General features: G+C 39.5%; 1 long non-coding RNA gene across 1 annotated transcript; it reads left to right on the plus strand.

The window, feature by feature from the left end:
• Nucleotides 1-1,832: 1,832 nt before the first annotated feature.
• On the plus strand, nucleotides 1,833-6,230 carry LOC140169795 (uncharacterized). Its single transcript, XR_011861404.1, has 3 exons — nucleotides 1,833-2,411; nucleotides 3,674-3,746; nucleotides 4,781-6,230. It is a non-coding gene; the product is annotated as an uncharacterized lncRNA (long non-coding RNA).
• Nucleotides 6,231-6,767: the final 537 nt, after the last annotated feature.

Consider the following 6,767-nt stretch of genomic DNA (forward strand, 5'->3'; position numbering starts at 1 on the left):
GAGGCAACATTGAATACAAATGGGGTTTTAAATTAAACTTTGGAATTTGAAAAGTATAAATCACGTTAGGTCTAATGCTGTGCTAACACTTTTCTTTGATGACTTTCGCCACAAGTTTTCATTTTTTCAAATATCTTATAAATTCAAGAATCTAAGCTAATTGAACTGACAGTAGGCATTCAACCGTGCAGGGATGTGAGACGCTACCGCACAACTGAAAAAGAAACAGCAACAAAAGGCGACAACATCACCGCGAACAAAATGAAAATGAGCGTCTTTTGTTTCCGGCTATTTGCGATATTGCTACAGCATGATATATTGAATTGCACGGCAGGAAAAGGACATATTACTTCTCCCCAAAATGACTAAGATGAAAGTTTATTTTACTAGAAACGCAGGGAATGCGGGTTCAACGTTCTACTGTGACCACTCAGTAAATGTTTTAGTCGAAAACACAGGAAATTAATTTTCTGCATGCATTTGCTAAACTTAAGCATGTTAAGTTTTAGTCATGTATATGCACCAAAACTATTCAATAAGACTTACCCTTATTTATTTATTTATTAAGTCATATTTTACCAGGGTAGCCCAGTCGGTGCATAGCACATGATATACATAGGGGTCCTGGAGAACATTGTACACAATATAAAACTAAATCGTTAAAATTACAAAATTATGTATACAACGTTCGATTAAATATATAAAAACTACATAACAATTTAAAACACAACACAAACAGGATTGTCCATTAAAATTATATCAAAATGTTCTCAAACAAATCCAAATAAAGGTGATGTTAACATACCTCAATGACGTTTTGTGCTGTAACACGTACAGCACTTTTTCAAATTGAATCGCACTTTCTCGAATCGGACCTGGCATCAGAAAAACCATATACCAGGGCCCAAAGGAAAACATCTGTCGCCAGCGCCTCTAAGAAATCCGCTCTCACGGACCATGTCGCCGAGGACAATCATGTGATAGGCTGGGAAGAAGCCAAAATAAGAGACATTGAAACTAACAGGAAAAGGAGACACATCAAAGAATCAATATGGATAAGGAAGAGGGGGCAGGCAAATACTCTCAACAGGGATTGGTGGAACTACTTCCTTCCGCACATCTATGATCAGTTATTGACAGCACCACCTACGTCAGCTACCAACAGGAAGCAGCCGACGTCAAAGGTCAAAGCTAGTCATTCAATTTGAGAAAGTGCTGTGTTACAGCACGAAACGTCATTGAGGTATGTTAACATCACCTTTATTTGGATTTGTTTGAGAACATTTTAATATAATTATAGTGTAATGTGTTATCGTATATGTAAGCGAGGATTATAGCGTTTTGATCTATATGTGTATGGCGAAGTCTTTAGGTTGTATTGACCTTTTTCCCTCTATCCCACAATTCACTATTCCAGGGGGGTATGACGAAGTTCATCAACCTCATAGATCGTGTGCATCCGATGGTCTTTGCCATACCTTTGCAATTACTTTGTCTTAATATGGGCATACTGATTCCATATATGCGGATTATCGTAAAGGCCATCGATGTTACTAATTATGCAATTATTGAATACACGAGTGATGCAGTTACGGAGCGACGCAGAACATCTGTGTAAGAGATTGTGTTTACATTTTATTTCAAAAAAAAAAAAAAAAGTGAAACGGACGCCGACAAAATATCACGGCGTGTCCCGTCATTACTTTATCACCATTAGGTCTATAAAATGTATACAAAGTTAGGTTTCAATAGCAGGAAACTTTTTTGGGTGATGACACCATGTCCATAAGGCATAAAAATGTTGTTTTTTGCCCCCGAAAGGTATTAGTTAGACTAAATCCGTCAGTCTCCTAACCTATGCGCACGGCCGCTTCTCTGTGCCGGTTCGGAGACTGACAAAAATATAGCGCATAGAGTGTAGCAGTAGAATTTGACCCTACGTCATGAAACGTCACCTCATGAATATGGATTTTTCAAGCATATAAGATCGAAATTCACTTCGGCGATGCGCTGGCTCAGTTTATTTTTACTGTCGCTTAGATGTAAATTTCGAATGTAATTTCCCTAAAAGATAACTTTTACTAATCTTTCTTGACTTTCAATGAAGCATGTAGAAACTTTGAGTAAGTGGGCACACCTGGACTCCACTTGGGCATATACAGTGCTCAATTTTACGTATATTTGATAAGGACACATATCGTAACCGGGGATGGCACCATGCAATGCATGCATGCTATACACACATGCACATAAATGTGTATTGAAAACTGCAGGTGCTCCTGAAAATGTGAAATGACATGAGCCTGATCGTCAAAATACTTCTCCACCGCCCTGCACATTAATGGCATCTGCAACCTGACATACCAGAGATGAATGGGTGAATACTGAGTCTGAGATTTGTGCCGTTTGTGGTAAGTTTACTCGAACTGTCAGAAGTCTGAACTGTCACTGTCACTTCAACTGTTGAGCGTTGTATGGTTGTACTGCTGGTTTGTTTAATACTGGCATCATAATACTAATTATGGCGTGTCCGTCCGTCTCTCTGTCCGCGCGCTATCGCGTGCGCGTGGCTCGCTAACGCGTGCTCGCGGTGCGTATCGCGTGCGAGCTATCGCGTATCGCGTGCGAGCTATCGCGTAGTGCGCAGAGTTACCCACGGGCGTCATGGGCGTAGTGCGAGCATCGGAAAGCATTACAGTGTGGTTAATCGTGCAGGTGCATCTCATCGGATTCCAAAACGGCACACGTGCAGAGGCCTATTAGTAGTTTAAAAGGTCAGGGCAAGTAGGCCTATATGGGTAACGGGTGTTGGGTAATGAGAGATAGTCACAAGAACCACCCAACCCGAGAACCGCGAAATCTAGTTATATATAAGGCGGAAATTATTCGGGTTTTGTTACTGCGTGCGTCAATAAAGTCCCAACTCACGCTTGCGTAAATTTACATTTAATATTAAGCGTGCGCCAGTCACGCATTGCTTCACCGTGCCATTTGTACGTGTCTGCAAGCCGAGCGGCACATCACTGAGCGGCAGTGGCATGACTCTGAATGGCACTCTTTCCGCGCAGCACCACTCCAACAATTGTATTTTGTTCTCATACGACACCGCTCTGAATTGATTTGGAACTCTTTGAAACCAGGTCACCAAACTCAAGGTGTAGGGTCTTAATAGTGTGCGCATTTTGGTGATTGCAACAAATTATCAAATCACAGGTACCGTATTCGTTCCATTGCCCAGGGCGCTTAACAAAATCACTTAAAATCATTTTGGGTGGGTGCTGATTTTTTACATTTCTTAGGCCAAGAAGATGTAAATAAAGGTCCAATCATCGTGGTGTGTCATATGTTTCAGATTTGCATGGGCAGAACTAATAATGTAATATTATCAGTTTGCTTGATGTAAAGTCACTACAAATTATGTAGGTTGGCGGTTAATGGAACAAATACGGTAGGCCCTACGGTACGCCAACCTAATCCTTCAGCCGCAGAGCGTACACATACAATGGTGATCTGTTGGAGGTGGCACACTGAAAGTAGGCCCAACTGATGTTAACTATCAAACTTGAAGCAAGTAAAAAAAAAATACTATGGTCAATGTTTATGAATTCTAAAAATAGGCCTAAATGTAAATAAACCAAGACTACTAAATGTTTTGTATTGTTTGTTTTTTCAGTACACAACATGACTGTACAGTATAGTGTTCAGCAACTTGAAGTTTCACAACTCAGATGACAATCAATTATCAGGTATGTACAAATTAAACAACAAAAAACATTGTGAGAGAAAGATATGATCACTTCCATATTGAATTTTGAACTGGAAGTCATGCATACAGGTCATAAGTTTTGTGTTATTTAGACCAAAATGTTTTGTGTTTATTAAGACAAAAATGTAAACCAAATAACCAATGTAGGCCGAGTATGCCCGCAGGGGGGCAGAGTGCCCCGGGCTTTTCCCCTGACAAAAAATGGAAGAAAAAACTACCTTTCTGACAAAAAATGAAAGAAAAACTGCCCTCTGACAAAAAATGAAAGAGAAAATCTGGAGGACAAAGGAAAAGAAAAGGGCAAGGAGCTCCTTTCCACCAATATTCACCCTGATCATGGGCAAAAATAGTGTAAAATGCATGAATGGTGTTGTTACATGTGCAAAAACAACAACATTTTAACTGTTCAAATGAGGGGCCTTCATGAGGCCTCATCGTACCACTTCCGCATGAGGCCTAAAAAAATGTTTGATCGGCGTAGCCCGACCGACCCCCAAAAGAGTCCCGACCCTGACTTTTTTTTTTTTTTGCAAAATGAAAAATAAATGAATTACATTTTTTTTAAGAAGAAAAGTTCAGCTAAATGGGTCATCTGGTTACGCCAATCAAGCAATTTTTTATGCCTATTTCAACAACTTTAGAAATTGGAATGTGTTACGATTTTGAAAGCCAACATGCTGTAATACCGTACATCAGGCCTGTACGCAGGTTTTTATTTGGGGGGTGTTGATTTTAAAAAGTGGACTTTTTTTTCCAAGGGGGGCGATTTTGTAAAAGTGGACTTTTCCGCAAAAATTTGGACCTTTTTTGGCCCAAAAAGCGTAAAAACCCTGATTTTTTGCTCTCTACGCTCGCAAATTGTCATATTTTGGGACTTTTTGTATACTTTTGCACATTTGGGGGGGTGCGACCGCACCGCCTGCACCCCCTGCGTACGGGCCTGCCGTACATGATTGCATATCAATATTCTTTACATTTATTGATTTAGTGTTCTTTTTTGTTGTTATTTTGCAGATCAAGAAGATGGATTTCAACTATAACAAATTTTGCCTACAGCAACAATAGATGAATGATTAGCAAGCAATGGGTGCTGGCATTTTGCTGAACTGAAAATATGAAAAAGACCAATTGTAACATTCACAATCATTGTTTAAGAGAGTAATTTTGTAACTCTTAATTCACATTCCTCCAGGAGTGAAATTCATACCGTAGTTTTCCTTACTGATGTAAACAGTAACAGTATCCTGCAGGGTTCATCAAAAATAAATGAAATAAAAGATTGGGTCAGATTTTATCCAAGTCCACCTCATCTCAGTCATCTGAGTCAGAGCGATTCCATTTGTATCCAGGTCAGTCAGCCATTTCCGAATTCATCAAGTGTCTGAGTCTAGACTCGAATCCAAGTCCAACAAGACTATGGCAGATTTCATGCTCATAATCGGAAGTTACAGATTTTATATTAAAGATTCCAAAAAAATTGCCACCAATCCCATTGTAGATGTTCAGTCACAAAAACAGGTGTTATATTTCTTGTACATCCATACATTGTGAATCGCAATCGCAATGCATGTAGAGTCACAACAAGAATTAAAACACCTTGGGCGGGTGTTGTTTTCTTATGAATAATGATTACTCTTCATGATTTTGTTGTTTATTATGTAGGGTGTCATTTTTGGGTAATTTACTGCCCGGGTACCCGGCGGGTAACCGGGTACCCAAAATTGCAAAAAAAAGTTATTTATTTTTTCGGTTTTGTAGTGTCCCTGGACCTAGACCTAAATGCTAGGATCATTCATGGTTGACCTAAAAAAACAATGTTTTGTGTTTTTAATATGAAAATTTATACTTTGTTTTCATGTCATACTCTATTAATGATATCAAAAATGCACAAAACATTGTGCAAATTTTTTTTTGGGTCAACCATGAATGATCCTAGCATTTAATTTTAGGTCTAGGTCCAGGGACACTGCAAAACCAAAAAAAAATAAAAATTTCAGGTACCCGGGCAGTGTAATCTCGGGCGGGTACCCGCGAGCCCGTCCAAAAATGCCAGCCTTATTATTATGTCAATGCACCTATTGGGTTGATCTGTGTTTATCATTACCCAGCTTTTTGGCTGTCCGTGCTTCTTGCCATGTGCATTCACTTTCTTCTGGACACAGATCATCTCCATGTACCGTATTTAATTTTAAAATAACTTTCATAATGTGTGATTTGCTTGTATGAGCAGTAGTTGATTAAGAGCAGGGGGCTGGTAGTTATTCTCTTTGTACCAGAGATGTAAGTTTTCGGGAAATTTCCTGGGTTTGTTTTGGTTTGGTTCTTTTTCGTGGAATTTTCATGCCTTTCACAGGAGTTTTTTCGTGGCTTACATCTCTGTCGTGTGTCTTTTCCCCCCACCAGTCCCAAGTACAGGGAATAAAAAAGGAAAAAAGAATTTAAACACCTGTTTTTATCTTTTTCTAAGTTTTATGAAAAGAAATAAACAATAAAAAAAGTGCACACTTCACAACCGGCTCAAACTGCACCACTAATAATAACAAAGAAAAAGTGGCATTTTATTATTAAAAACATGCAAGAAATCATTAATGTTGTGACCAGATTGACTCTTCTCTTACAATATACAATGTATCACCACTTCCCTGATCATACAAAGTGACAAACACAACAACACTCCAACCCCTTCAGATGCTTCTTTTTTTGTCTGAATTCAGTTCCTAAAGTTATGTAATGGGACTACTCTGCACTGCACACCCCTACCAAGATTTTAGTTCAGTGCTCGCACCACAGAACCAGTCACACAATGAGTCCTGAATACATACTTATGAAGAAGCAGCTTAGTAACTCGGGCCATGACTTAGTAACTCGGGGGCCGAGTTACTAAATCGGGGCCCGACTTAGTAACTCAGGGCAACGCTTTAGTAACTCGGGGCCCGACTTAGGCACTCGGGGCCACAACTTATTAACACGGGGCCTTGACTCGGTAACTCGGGGTCCGAGA

Source organism: Amphiura filiformis, chromosome 14 (assembly GCF_039555335.1).
Source record: "Amphiura filiformis chromosome 14, Afil_fr2py, whole genome shotgun sequence".
NCBI classification, from domain to species: Eukaryota; Metazoa; Echinodermata; class Ophiuroidea; order Amphilepidida; family Amphiuridae; genus Amphiura; species Amphiura filiformis.